Raw genomic sequence first — 15,691 nt, forward strand, 5'->3', positions numbered from 1 at the left:
TCTACCCAATCTATCTTAGAAAATGCCATTAAGGCAGTTGGTCAAGGACCAGATTGTGACAAATGCCAGCTTAACTGATTGGGTAGTTCATTTGATGAACCACTGAACTGAGGGCCATTGATCCTAGTATGAACCCAATAATTGGAGTTGAGGTTAACATATTTGATGTTCAAAACTCTGGCTCACCCGATGGAGAGGCTTCATATACTATTTTGGATGGGCAAGATTTCTAAAATCTTTACATTAAAAGCTAGGGCAGTGATGGCGAACCTTTTAGAGACTGAGTGCCCAAAAACTAGCCCCGCCCCCTTCACCCCTGCCCCCATCCTGCCTGCCCGCAGGGCCACTCACCACCTCCAGGGCCCGCCACAGATCGCCCAGGCAGCTCAGCAGCGCCATGGCGGCCATGCCCTCTGCCCTCTGCCCACGCCCTGCACCATCAACAGTGCGCGATGGGGTGTGAGGGCAGAGTCTTGTCTACGCTGCCTGGCTGCCATGTCCTTGGCTGCATTGCTCCGTGTGGGCCACGCTCAGGGGCGACTCTCCTCGAGGGGGGCTGCTGGTGAGGAGGGGGTCACGGGAGGAGGCAAGGCTGGGGCATCGGCACGTGTGCCCACAGAGAGGACTCCGAGTGCTATCTCTGGCACGCGTGCCATAGGTTCGCCACCACTGAGCTAGGGGAATACAATCAAAGGGACTCCAGAGAGAGGTATCTCATCTGTTCTCCTGAGTGGGTGGCATCTGTTAAGCAAGTGGAAAATAGCTGACTAGTTGAGCCAATAGAGCTTTTCTAAGGCTGACTAGGGCGCCATCCTTACATCTTCCAAAAAATTGCAGGTTATCAGTTTATTTGCTGCAGCAGAAAATATTAGTTGCTTCTTTGCTTGCTTTTAGGATGATGAGTCAAACAGGTCTGATGCCTTGTTGCTCTTTGGTCAGAGAGATTGCTGTCTGTGATTGCCAGTTCCTACCTTGAGAAAAATAATTCACAAAGATGCTTGGAGCACAAATGAACTTAATCATTTCTTTCTGGCCGTGGAAGTCTTGGTTCTCAGCTTTAATTATGATGAGTGTGGTGGAAGAATGGCATCTTTTTTGCTTTCAGACTTTCTGAGTCAGGGCCCCTTCCTTCACCCAAACACACAATGGCACCATTTTCGTGCCAAAAACTTCAATGGGAACAGCTTCTGAAAGCCCATCTTAGCATGCAATTGACCAAGCATAGTGAGAATGTGCTGGAGGACCTTTGAATGCTATTACATGGGAAGAGGCTGGGTATGAGAAAGGATTGCATTTCAGAGCTGCTGGATTTTTTTTTTCCATTTGGAATTGAACAATGATTTGAAAGAGACACAGGTTTTAGAATCAAATATGATGTAAACAGATTTATTTTTGCTCTGAAGTCAATGGGACAATTGGGAATTGAATGGGGGGGGGGTGTCCCTCAATGGGTTGCAAAAGTTTAGCTTTGCCTGGAAAAGATAGAATTAATTCTTTCTTGTCAGATTCATTTTATGGTGCCCAAAATGGCACTTCACAGAAAGTTCAATTTGGCAACTGCTTTCATGGTGTACTGAGCCATAACTAGCCATATATGAGCCTAGCACGTTACATTAATCCAGCCTGTGTAATTAATACTTCACTGGATCATACAAACTAGGAGATTGAATCAGTTAATAAACCATGATTCAATTAACCACAGGCAAGCAATAAGTGAACCAGCTAATCATTTTGCCATTAGATCTAACAGCTACATGCCACCCATATTAAAGTCTGCATTCTTGTGTGAAATGTCACTCTTGATCTCCCATATGCTGTATTTGCCAAGCAACCCAAATCCCTGCATAGGATTTACAAGGTTAGTTAGGCAAGTTCTATCTTTGTATTGTAAATGCTGGGCAACATGGTGACCTTGCCGGTTAAATGTCTCGGAGGCTATTATTGCCTGGTGTTGCTGGGTTCTTAAACAATTTGGGAGGCACGCTCTTGGGATTTGGCTGAATTCATGCCCTCTTGGGATTTGGCTGAATTGTGCCAGGAATCCTAGCTATAAATGCACTTGTTGATTTGTCCTAACTTGTGTTTTAAATGCTACAACTAGAGCTGTGTAATTGGCCCGTGAAAGCAAGTGGTTCCTGAAAGCCATGCTTTTATAACGATTAAGAAAAATAGGCAGGTAAAGAATGAGCTTAAACTGAGCGCCTTTAACGCTCCATTAAGAAAGGCTTTTTCCCCCCCACCAAACTTCGCCCAGGTCCTGGCCGGCAGAGCAGTGGGAGCAAACGGTGGTTGGTCCGCCGGGCTGTCCTTCTGGCTTCCCTGTTCCGTTGTAGCTCTGCCCATACCTGCTGGCGGAGAGCAGCATTCGGGGCGGAGCTTCGTCCGGGACGGAAGGCGGGGTTCACCGATAAGGCGAAGAGGAGAACTCCGTTCCCCGGACCGGTGTGGTGGAGAAGAGGCTGCAGGTTGCGGGCGGAGAAGGAAAAGCCGATCGCTCGGGCGCCAAGCCGCTACTCCACCGTGAGGGAGGCGCGCGACGAACTTGCCAACTCGCGGGGGCTCCCTCGGCGGGGAAGCAGCAGGAACGAAACGCGGAGTATCTCTCGCCTAGTAGAGCGGAGCCTGTGACCTTGCGCAGTGGAGGACTCGGGTGGCTGTTCCGAGAGTGAGGAGGCGGAAAGAAGCCGAGCGAGGAAGAGGGGATCTGCTTTGCTGAAGGTTCGTCCAGGTAAGGAACTGAAGTGCTACGGACAAATAGACCCTGAAGTCTCTTTTCCTCTTCCTATTTCGCCAGATCTGCATTTATTTATTTTTTTTGTCCTTACTTTTGCAGCCCCAAACTCCTGGGCTGTAATCCGGAACACGCACCTGTGAGTAAAATGTTTGGAAGTCAGTGCGGACTTCCGAGTAGGATAGCATAGGGTTGCGCTTTATCTCCAGTGCTATAGCCACAAGGTTTGCAGATGGGCGCCCGACGCGGTGTTCTCAAGGGACCCACAAATTTGGACTCGCATCTTAGCCCGATAATCTTTCTCCTTCCTATGTCTTTGAATATAGGGTCGAACTCGCTGTGGTTAACACATCTGACTTCCGGGATAGGCTTGCCCTTCCACAAGTTAGGGTTCAGCCAGTTGAAGTAATCTAATGCTTTTTAATTTTTATTGTTATTATTTTGTCCCTTTTTGAGGGAGGGTGGGGCCATTTGGCAATCTGCCTCCTAAGTCCTCTATGAGTGGTTTAGCCTGTTCTTCCTGCTTCATTCTCTCTCCCCCCCCCCCGTCAGAGTTGCAGATCCTGGTAATTTTAGTGAATATTTTTGGAGGGCAGAATCACTTTTCTATTTTTCATTATTGTTTCTTAGTAGTTTAGATGGTTTTGCCAACATGACATCAGGTTATCTGGAGTTCCTCTTGCATTGTTTGGCAATTGTGTGGGGTTTCCTCTCTGAATGTAAATCTTAAGAGAAAAACTAAATTATTGAAATTAAATTATTGAAATTAAAGCATGAGTACAGCAATGAAATTCTTAACCTCCAGCATACACAATCAGCTGAAGCTCACATTTGTGTGTGCGTGTGTATACACACACATACATATATATACATATGTGTTATTTTGAGTTTTAGCAATCCAAATTTTGAAAAACATACATATGTGTATATATGTGTGTATATATACACATGCACATACATACATACACACATACACTTTGTTACCCTTGATTTATAAGCATGTGGCCTCTTCCTTGAACTCTTCCATTTAGATATTTGGCCCGCCCTATCCCTAAGGCTTAAGAGCATGTATCAACAGCTATTGTAACCTAGTATGTAAAAGCATGTGAGTTGAAATTATAGTTGTAATAAACACAAACATGCATAGCACCAGGGTCTAAATTTACAGTCCTATGTACTTTTTCCCCCCAAGTAAAATAGTTATACCGACAGTAGCATTTTTTACCCCTCTGTTTTTGAAACTGACAGCTTTAGAGATAGAATTACTTGTTTGTTTCTGCTAAAAATTTCTTTAAATTAGAAATATTTTATTGTTATCATTCAGTACTCAGCAGATGATTGGTAAATGATGAAATGAGTGGGCCCAGGTGGCACCAACAGTACAGCAGTCTTAGTTTTCATGGTGCTAATATATTTGCTCTCACCCTGGCAACATGATTTCAGTCTTCCCAGGCTCCATCTAAAGTTAAGGAGATGAAAAAAATATGTTTTTTATTATGTAACTTTATACAGTTATTAGCATTAACTGAATCTCTTTGCAACCGGTGCAGAAGTACCAGTTGCTATCTGCTTGCTCTGATTTGTAGAGATGAAAAATTGCAAAGAATGTATATTTTAGGGCTTGGCAAATTCTGTAGTATCTGTCATTTTAATTGGGAGTTGATCTGCTTCTTATTTCTCCCTGCATTTTTCTTAATGTAGCACTCAACCCTTTTCATCCTTTGTAGGATATGCTGCATTTTAGAAGTTACTGTGTGTGTCTTCTTTCAAGATTTTCCATGTCAGGAAACTATCCTAAGTATTGGAGGCCTAAATCTTTTTGCTGCATGTTATACAGATTTGGCTGTTCAGTGTTTTACCTATATTTGCCTGTTTTCCATATTGATATTCCATATTAGGTAACATTATTGAATCATGTCCCTGAGGATTGAAATTCTCTAAACCCGATTCCAAATTCCTACTACTGATATTAATTATAATCTTATTCAAGTTGATCATCCTATTTTAAAGAAAAGTTAAAGTAATAATGAGCATTATCAGGATTAGTCTGAATTGCTCAGACTTACTGGGCTGTAATTATAATCAGCCTGAGAGAAGCAACATTACTGTTGCTAAGGAATATTTGGTCAGTGAAAAACTTAGTGCAACGTACAGTGGATGTTAAATACAAATAAAATTCTGTGATTCATTTTTTGGTATGAAGATATTGTAGTGCAAAGGGATGTGACTAGGCCATGTTCTGTTTGAATCATACTCTAAGCTGCAATGGTTTGTTGCTGTAAACCATCTATTCTATCACATTGTATGAAGCAAACAAACTATTGCTTAGCATGGTATAGAAATGAGCACACTCTTCAGATTACTTTCACATTGCCACTTTATTATATTCATCCAGATATCTTAGTACTGTATTGATGTCCAAAGCATCAAAGATAAAGGCACTACATTTTGTAAGCAAAAATAAGCTGGAGGAGTTAAAGTTTTTCTTCTTCTTTAAATATAACATATTGGTAAAAGCTAAAACTGATAAAGAAGTTAATTTTATCCAGTAATATCAGACTGCTTTTTGTTTTTACAGCATGATCAGCTGGCTTATCACTTACTCCTTAGCATTTAAGGAGGAACTACTAGACCAGGGCTTTTACAACCTTTTCACAGATTGTACCACTTTTAGGACATGACAATATTCGAGTACCATCAGTGCTTAGCAAGGTGTTAAAAACTTGATGACTGAAAAAAAGGGGCGGGATTTGGGGTTATAGAAATGGCTAGTTTATACTATTATGGAAAAGTAAAAAGCCGAGGTTCGATGTTAATGCTTCATTCTTCTGCAACGGAGGAAGTTAGAAGTCGGTGCCTTTTTTTTTCCCCTTCTCCCCCTCATTTTTTCCCCCTTCTTCCTCCCCACTGTGTCCTACTATTTGCTTTTGTATTTTTGTATGTTATTCCATAATCTAATAAAATGTTACAAACCATAAAAAAAAGGAAAAATGTACCGGTTTTAATTTTTTCGCTGGCGGTTCCTTTGTTCTCAGGCCACATGGAGGGCCCCCGGCAGTCCAGGCTGCCCAGAGCCCTGGGCAGTGGAGGGCAAACACCCAGCTTAGCCCAGCCTTCCCCAAGGCCCCCCCCCCAGCTGCTCTTATTTTCTCCTCTAGGCTGCTGCTTGGCTCGCTCTCCTTGGCCAGGTTGCTCATGGTATGTGTGGGAAGGCAAAATGAGTGGGTCAGAGGGAGGTCCACTCCCTCTCCATGCAAGGAGACCCGGCTTTGTAGCCAAAGTATCCTCAGTAATAGGATGGGAGACCACCAGGAGAGTCGGGAAGAGGGGACAAGGGGATGGCAAAAGTGCAGCAGGGCTGGTCGTGGCCAAGTGCTAAGGTAGGATTTCCCTCAGACCCTTCCTCCCTCATTATAATCTTCCTTCCTTCCTTCCTTCCTTCCTTCCTTCCTTCCTTCCTTCCTTCCTTCCTTCCTTCCTTCCTTCCTTCCTTCCTTCCTTCCCTGCTCTTATTTTTAAACTGCCAGAGGCTTCGGGTAGAGATGGCAGTGGTGGGCAGGGGTTTCACATTTTGACCCCTCCCCCCTGTTGCTTCTGCGTGGCTCTCAGCTCACCTCTCCCAGACTTGCACACTGTGTGTGTGTGTGCACATGGGGGCGGGGGTTTCACCCCTTGCAGTCCCGCGCCCTCAACAGAAACCTTCTGCGATGGTAGGCTGCAAACTAATGAAAGCTGTTTTTTTGGAGTACTTGTTTCTTTTTCTCAATGTGCTGCCGATCGCATCGCGCCCTGCCCCCCTCAGCTCCCGCCCCCAGCCCCGTGGAAGCCTGCAAGAAGCTCCCATCACAGCTTCTCTTATCTCTCCTGTTCTTTTCCTCCCCAATGTCACAGCGTGAGGCTGCAAGGAGTGAGAAACCCCCCCCACATGTTTGCGCACACATACACGTGCATGGGCCTGGGAGAGGCGAGCTGAGAGCCACACAGAGGGAACAATGGGGAGGGGTCAAAATGTGAAGCCTCCTGTCCGGAGCCTCTGGCAGCTAAAAAAAACAAAAACCTGAGAAACGCTCAGAAGGCAGTTCCTTTCCCAGCTCGCTCCCTTCCTTCCTTCCTTCCTTCCTTCCTTCCTTCCTTCCTTCCTTCCTTCCTTCCTTCCTTCTTCCTTTCTTCCTCCCTCCCTCCCTCCCTCCCTTCATTCCTCCCCTGCTTCTCTTTCATTCATGCTCAAGAAGGGATGACAGGAGGGGAAGAGATTGCTAGCACTGCTGGTGGCCATGCTGCCGCCGGCCATAGCTACCCCACACAGGCAGAGGCAGTCCCGGTGAAAGAGAAGTGAGGCTAGATCAGCGAGTGGGTGTGGTGCTGATCTACTGGTGGGGGCCATCAAAACCAGAACGCGCTCAGCCTTAGATCCACGGGGCAGCCCTGGAGCCAGCAAAGCCCCCCCGCCGTCTCTGCCCCACCCCCTGGGGGTGCACAGAGAAGGTAGCGAGTACACAAGCGCTGGCGTCCTGGCAGAAAGGGAAGCCCTTCTCTTGCCTTTTTTCTTTCTCAGTGGTTAGCAGGGATGGTCAGCAGGGATGCTGGGTACTCACCGCCACCTCTTCGCATGCCCAGGGGACAGGGCGGAGGCAGCCCCTCGGCCTTTTCCCGCCAAAACCTCCTTTTATATCCTCTCCTCTCTCCTCCCTCCTTTTCAGGGCACCTCCAGCTTCCGGAAGCGCCAATCAGCTGGAGCCCAGTGCTTGTCCTGGGGCTTCTGCTGAGCCCCGACAGCCCTGCAGCTCCAGCTGTCTCTCCCTCAGGCTTGTGCGGTGCTGCCGCCACTTCAGCTCATTCCTCTCCACCCCACTACCACTTCTCCAGGATGGTCCCGTACCACCGGTTGAAAAGCCCTGTACTAGACAACCTCTGACCCATCGGGTCATCCTTTCAGAGATACTCACCAGATTCCTCAGTGCCTTCAACAATGACACAACCTCTAATGTACTGCCTTCATTGGAAAAGCTGGGATATATTCAGAGATGTGTCTGTCTTGAATATAGCCCATGTTGAATGGTTTAGCACAGTCAAACATATCAGCACAGGAAATGTTTTATAACACTTTGCATTATGTCATAAACTGCTTTATGCTAATGTATGGTAAAGGTGCTGGCCAGTTTGGTGTAATGGTTAAGGACTAGCTTAGAAACTAGGAGATGGAGTTCTAGTTCCATTTTAGGCATGAAAAACCAGCAGGGTAACTTTGGGCCAATCACTCTGTTTCAGCCCAATCACCTCACAGGGTTGTTGTTACTGTGGGGAAAGTAGGAGGAGAAATGAATATTGGTATGTTTGCCATCTTGAGTTGTATTGGAAAAATAAGGCGGGATAGAAATCTTACATCTATCATTTACATTTAATTGTCCTGGTTTTAAATATCAGAGCCTGTATAATAGCTTATTGTGCATCTTAAAGCAGATAAAGAGACTGCTAATTTTGTTGATTAGGAGTATGGTTTGGAAAGATTAGAAAAGCACATGCCCATTCATTACAAAATAAACTAATATAAATGAATGCTTTAAATTCACTTGCCTGGATTCTTTAAACTTCTCTGATTGTTGACCAGTTTTTTTTTCTGAGCAAATAGTTGTCTTCCGCTTTTCAAATTGTTAGTTCAGTATATCAGTTGACCTATCATATTTTGTGAATGACCGTGTTGCTGCTAATGGGTTGAAATATTGACCTAATATATTTTTTCATTTCCTACTTGCTGTGAGAAAGCCTTGTAATCCATATGCAGTGAATCATACATAATCTTTTCCCCCAGAATTCCATTGCATGTGGATCACAAGCATGGAACAGGGCTTTCTCACAGCAAGGGAGGAAAAAAGGACAATTTGCATCAGATTTTGAATGTGGACAGTCGCATTTAGAGCATTACCTGCCCCTGCAGAAAATTTAAATTGTGGGAAAATTTGCAATTTTTGTGGAAATCTACACAGATGACAACCACAGGAGAGGATGAGTTTGGTCTGGCTTGATTTTAATTGAAAATGACCGTCTTCATTTACATGTTGTGAGGATTATCCTGATAGTAGGATTTATAAATCACACTGAGCTTCAGAGTATTTAGTATTGGCTTATGTGCTGTGTGTACCCACTTGTGATTTATTTAATAAACAAGTAGCTTAGTGTAATATGTGACCTCAACCTTTATATCTTCTGAACATAAATTAATGTTAAGCTTATCATTAAGCAGTTGCTTCACAAAGGACACAAAGCCAATATCTAACAAATTGCAATATATCTTAAGTGAATACACATTGATTGTCAATTTCAAATGTAAGCATTTAGAATGCTGCAATTACAAAAAAAAGTATTTCTTAAAAGCTATATTTGTTAGATTAATCTTTTCACTTGCTTTAAACAATAATTTTGTAGATAAGGTTATGAAAATGTCTTGCAATCTTCCCCAATCTGTGTGTACATGAGACATGAAAATATTCACAATATTCAGCAATAACCATGCTTGTTAACAGTATTTGGGGATTTAAAATCCAAAAACCTAGAAATCCTTAGGTTGGGAAAGTTTATTGCAGCACTTTTTTTTTAAATGTGACTTTTCACCACATTTTTATCAAAAAGCTGTTCAAATGTCAGCTAGCTGTTGATAGACATGTCCAAAAGATATTTTCAGTGTTTTGTTACAAACCTGGAAAGATGTGATTTACCACAGGGTTCTGTCTCCAGACAATTATTGTGTAATTTAAAAAAAAAAACTGCAGAATTTTTTTTTTCTTCATCAAACTTACAAATGATTCCAAGCTAGAATTGAAAGATAAGATAAGATAAAATATTCAGTGTTTTTGTGTATATGTTTGTGTCAGTGAGGGACAGTAAAGATCTTTTCCCAGAGTGATGGCTCCTTTGTTGCCTTAATAAAGGATGGTTTGGGGGAGGGAAAGAGGCTCAGTCTTCAAAATAATCTTGAAGATTGATCTTTGGGGAATAAACAGAGAACATATTTACCAGAGCTTTGCCTCTGAGAATGGGGTGATGGTACTGGGTGTTGCCTATTAAAGACAGATACAGTTCAGCTTGTAATGGAAGAGCAGTCGGATGCCATGATGGCTTATTTGCCTGGCCCAAAGTTTGCAAATGTTGGCATCAAAGGAGAAATCTAGCTCTGTCCTGGAAACCAAATTCCAGTTGCTAGGTTGAAGGTTGAAAGGCAGAACTTCCAGGATAAACTATTGAGTCTGCTTTGAATCAAACTCTTCCAGACATAATTCCCTTTAAAATATCATTTGTTGTTGAAAAGGACAACTTAATTTCTTTGTTTAGAGAAAAGATATATTTATTGATGACTGGAAGTCTCTTATGGTCTTCTTGCGTAAAAATGGGGAAAAAATGAAGTTGTGATTTAATGGTTTTGATGATTAGATGGGATAGATTATTCTTAGAACCGGAATATATAAAGTTAAAATATATTTGTATTTATCGCTGCTGTGAAGAATATCAGAATCCGTTTCTTTATATCTTTTTTCTTTTTCCATTTTTCTTCAATTTTTCCCCCTGCATTTTTTGTTTTTCCCTTGATCTTCTGTTTCATTCTTTTCCCTACTTTATATTACTTTGTGTTAGGGTTTTTTGTTTAGAAGTCTCAGTAAAAATTATATAAAGAAATAATAAAATGTTATTTGCAGCAAGAAAGTCAAAAGATTTCAGTGCATTTATAAGATTTTGATATTAATATGAAAGGCTAATAATAATATCCCAGCAACTCTGGGTGATTATAAGCAAGGTTGGGGAGCAACTCAGAAGAAACTAGGAGTAATAGGCTTCAGCTACAATTAATCAACTGCTAATAGTATTTCGTTTTCTCTTATGCTTAAGACAGAGAGAGAAACTAACAAAGCTGCTTTAAACAGATTCCTAGGAGAATATCAGTAGACAGTGGGAAATACCTGGTGCAGAAAGAGCTATCCCTAAGGATTGACTTGGAAAATGTTTTGATTGTCCAGATAGAAAGGATACAGAAAAAACCATATACAGCCTGATTGGCTATGGGGGGGAAATGTGTCTGCTAAAGATATTTAGAACAGGACATCACTTGTAGACATTACACACTAATGCGCAGAATCAGACACAAGAGGTAGGGTATTGGTTTTAATGAAAAGAATAGATATAATGTGAATTCAGAAAACATGGAGAAATGGAGAGAGCTAGTCACATATATTAAAAATTGTAAGATATGTAGGGAAAATTAAATAGTATTAAGAGTAACACTACTTAACAGCTTGCTATGTTACATTTTAACTATTGTTTTATTGAATGTATAATTTGATGTTCATATATACTGCTGAATAATAAAGTATGATTTATATAATACAGCATAATTTAGTGCAATATGTGACCCCAGTTATGATGTCAAACTGGGAAACTCAAGGAAGCAAAATAGAGCTAGCACCATATGCTGGGAGCTATAATTACCCTAATGCAAATGCTCAGAGTGATATGGGGATGAAGAATAAAAGAAATAAGACATCCAAAGGAGAAAAGATAGCAGGAAGTAAGTTTAATTAGGTTCAGACAAACAGGATAAAAATTAACCCAGTGATGATGGAGATTAGTTTTGTACATTTTCTAAATGATTGTGTTAGTGGTTATAAGATGCTTGTACTGATTCAAGATAATTATATCAGCGTTGCTGATGTTATTGAAAATATTACCATAAAGATTCCTTCCTGTCAAGCTCAATTTCTTTTGACTGTGGGATACTCCCACGTAATTTTCTTGGTAATAATGTGGACAAGGTATTGTTGTTACCTTCTTTTGGGATGCTTCTTCAACTTCTCAATCTGTTCTACAGCCCTTGGACTTCCCGACAATCAACTAAGATTGTGTAGGTTTTATAAAAATGCATCCCCCACTAACTACTGTAGTATTATTCAATTTAGTGCATGTTTAAGAGTAAATTTTCTCGTATCTAATATAAGCTTTTAAACCAATAATTTAAAAAACAAACACATAAAACAGGAAATTAGCAATGGATAATGCTATTTGTTGCAACTGTTTTCATTTCAGAAGCTGTAGGAGAGATAGCAACCTTAACTGACATTTTCAGGAAGATGGACTTTGAAAACACATTAGGAAAAAGGAGAATATTTGTAATTAAACTGAGAAAATGTTAACACAGTTAAGCATTTATGTCAGTTGAATTCAGTAATATGCACAATTATTTCAACAGGAACACATATAAGCATTTTAAAAGAAAGAATTGAGAATACACATCTACAAGATCCAACTGTTGAATTTTCATCAACGAAGGAATTGAAATCTGTAGGCTAAAACATATGTTTATTTACAATGAACAAACATGTATGAAAATTACATGACATGTGAAGTTTCTATAGCATGCTTTTAAAACTACCTGGCAATATTATTGTGTTTATTATATGTATGACAAAAAGTTAACACAGTTCAGCATTTATGTCAATTTCAGTAATATGCAAAATTTATTTCAACAAAAACACATATTAACACTGTTTAAAGAATTGAGAATGCTCATCTACAGTACAGGTAGTTATGACCACTTATCAGTGTCTGTTCAAAGTTATGATGGCACTGAATGGGTGCTGAATATTTATTATTTGTACTTGAAGTTCTAGTCATTGCAGAATCCCTCCAGTCAAAGGATTATGATTCAGGCGCTTGGCTTGCATTTATGACAGTTCCAGTATCTCACAATCAATGGATCTTATACTCTGTAACATCCCCCTGCTTGCCTGCCTGCACTCTGAGTTGTGCCTTCTCACACTCCATAGCACCCACTCTGCCCCTGCTCCTTCAGTAGCCCCTGATGGCTCTCATCTGTACTCTGTAGCACCCATCAGTAGCCCCTGCTTCTGGCCCATGCTCCATAGTACCTATGGAGTACCTATGGCACACAACACACAATCCTGGGACTGCCAGGATTGTCACTGCTAAGCAGTCACGCAACATTGTATTTTACAACTGCATTGCTTAGCAACAAGAGTTCCGGTTCCAATTGTTGTCCTAACCCAACGACTACCTGTATTAACTTTTTATAAATTGGCTGCATTGAGCCTTTTGCTCAGAACTGAGTTAATGCTATGCAGACTATAGAAGATGGTACAGCTCCACATCAAAGGTATTTTGTGTTAGGCAATGACTCCTTATCCTTCTTAAAGAGAAGTGATTTTTTTCCACAATAACTGAAGTGTCATAAATCTTGATGGCATATAGAAAATTCTTACATTGATTTAGGTGGATATTGTTTAGATCAGTGCTTTTCCAAATCTGGGTAAATTGCCAAAATTGGGTAAAAGTGGTTTTTCTTTGGTTAATAGCACACAAACTCCTTACCCAATCATGACAGGGACATTGAAACAAAGACTCTTTGATAAGTGGTGAAAAGGACTTTCTGATAAACAATATTGAATAATGAAGGAAAAGGTTTGGAAAGCCTTAGTTTTTAGATGATGTTAATCACTGCCTGAATAATTTGACAGTCTTGGTTTTTCATTTTCTAATGTAGTTATCCTGCTTTTCTTTTTTTAAACAAAACATTTTATTTTTCTCAATTTAATGCCATTTAATTGATCTGATTTTTCCAGGCTGAATACATTTAAATAGATGAAATGGTATTTATTGCAAATATTAAAGTGTTAAACCACGCTGAACCATATTGTTGAGGAATCATCATGTGCTGAATGTGGATAGAAAGTCTGATATTCATATTCAAATATTATTCCATGCTACTAAGAACAGTTTTTTAGACCTTTTAAAAATCACCATGGAACTGTGTAGTCCACCACAGGGTTAACTGTTGAAAGCTACTCTGTTCATGAAATGAAATGACATTAAAGGAATGAAATGTAAGGTCTGTAGAAGCTTTATTGATAGTACAGTATACAGTTTCTTCCTAGCTATCCTGGCAGTTTTTCTTCCAAGTTGGATGAAAAATGTATGGCTGTCCCATGGGATATTCAAAGCAATCAAACCAGCTTTGCATTTCACATATCAAAACCCTTTTACCTGATGGAAATCCTGGAATTCTGTTCTGTGGTGCAGGTTTGCCATGCTCAGCTATGTCTTTGAAACTTGTAGGGTGATGGCTACTATGTTTTTAAAAAAGTCACTTTAGATTTTTCCACACAGCCATTTGCACTTTACGCACACTTATTTATCCACAGTGACTAATTACAGTTCTAGAATTAAGTGAGTATGATATAAATATACACATTTTCCCATGATTTGCATTTGCCAGAAAGTGTTTTGTATTTTCAGAGTCACAGGCTTACAGCCTAGCAAGTATTAGTTTACTAATCTGGATCTTACACAGTTGTCTTGACTTGCACTTGCTGATATTGCTGCACTGAAAAACATCTGTGATATGTGGAGGTGTGAGAAAAAAAATGGGATTGTCCTCCTTTGCCTTTCTGTTTACGTGCTGTACAGTGATTTGCAAAAACTCACGTATAAAATGTTTTAAGGACAATATAATATTCTTTAATTAACTGGCAAAGCCTAGATAGAACTCTGGTTGGGAAATACAGTTGATAGTGGCTTACTTGATGGTGGTCTGCTTCTCCAAAACTTGAAGGCTAAAGTCAGATCATTTCAGTTTCATTCTAAATCATAAATACAGCATAGAAAAAAGCTAAATTATTTTAATAAGCATTACTAGCAATATGCTGAATGTAAAATGGGAAAGTAGTCAACATTTTTCACTTGACCAATCATAATTTGTCACTAGGCCATTAAAAAGTGGTTCTGTCATCAGTATTTTTGGCTCTGCATTTGTCAAGAAATAACTGATGTAAAGGAAAGTTGCTTTTACACACAGCTAGAAAACGCTGTGGCATTTAAGTTCGCTTCAGTTATTATTTAACTATTATGAGTGGGATGGGAATTTATCGCAATGCATTTTCAAGCACATGACTTCCAATATAAAGATAAAGACTTCTTTGAATTAAACTGGATTCTTGTCCACTGTATGACACACATTTTCTCAGTAGCAAAACAGAAATAGTTTGTCCTTGCCACCTTCTGGTATCTTTTTGTTGTTTCTAACTACAGGTGGTACTTCACTTACAACCATTTGTTTTTGACCATTTGAAGTTACAGCGATACTGAAAAAAAGAGACTTATGGCCGGTTTTTCACACTTACAACCATTGCATCATCCCCATGGTTACATGATCAAAATTTGTGTGGTTGGCAATTGGCATGTATTTATGACAGTTGCACTATCCCGCAGTCATGCGATCACCATTTGTAAGCTTCCCACCTGGCTTTGTACAAGCAAAGTCAATGGGGGGAGCCAAATTCACTTAATGACCGCACGAGTCACTTAGCAGCTGCAATGATTCACTTAACCTTATAAAAAAGGTTATAAAATGAGGCACAATTCATTTAACAACTGCTTTGCTGAGCAGTAGAAATTCTGGGCCCAATTATGGTCATATGTTGAGGACTACCTACACCTTCTAATGCTCAGAATCCTGGTGCCACTTGCTTAACAAATAATAAAAAAAAAAATTTATCTTTTGTTTTATATTTATCCCATCTTCATTATTTTCATAAATAACTCAAAATTGCAAAGATACCTAACACTCTTTCCTCTTCCTATTTTGCCCCCAACAACACCTGTGTGAGGTGGGGTGGGTCTAGGAGAGAGTGACTGGCCCAAAGTTACCCAGTTGGCTTTCATGCATAAGTTGCGACTAGAGTTCACAATCTCCTACTTCCTAGTAGTTTGGTGCCTTAACCACTGGACCACACTGGCTCTTCCATTAATATTTTCAGGGTCTACATTTGAAGGAAAAAAAGACCTTTGCGTCATTCAGCAGTATTATAACATTTTGGAAAAATACACCATACTTCTTCATTATTTATATTTTTCTCCTTTAGCATATCTGTGTTAATAATATTTTTACTTAAGTGAGAAGTT

General features: G+C 40.4%; 1 protein-coding gene across 1 annotated transcript in view; it reads left to right on the forward strand.

Annotated features, from left to right (window-relative positions):
- The first annotated feature begins 2,417 nt into the window (after window positions 1–2,417).
- Window positions 2,418–15,691, forward strand: part of LOC107292763 (ras association domain-containing protein 8) — a 59,411-nt gene continuing 46,137 nt past the window's right edge. The window contains exon 1 of the mRNA XM_015821881.1: window positions 2,418–2,728. The gene's annotated coding sequence lies outside the window, so the exon portion shown is untranslated. The remainder of the gene's footprint in view (window positions 2,729–15,691) is intronic.

The sequence above is a fragment of the Protobothrops mucrosquamatus genome, unplaced genomic scaffold (assembly GCF_001527695.2).
Source record: "Protobothrops mucrosquamatus isolate PMUCROS unplaced genomic scaffold, P.Mucros_1.0 scaffold1417, whole genome shotgun sequence".
NCBI classification, from domain to species: Eukaryota; Metazoa; Chordata; class Lepidosauria; order Squamata; family Viperidae; genus Protobothrops; species Protobothrops mucrosquamatus.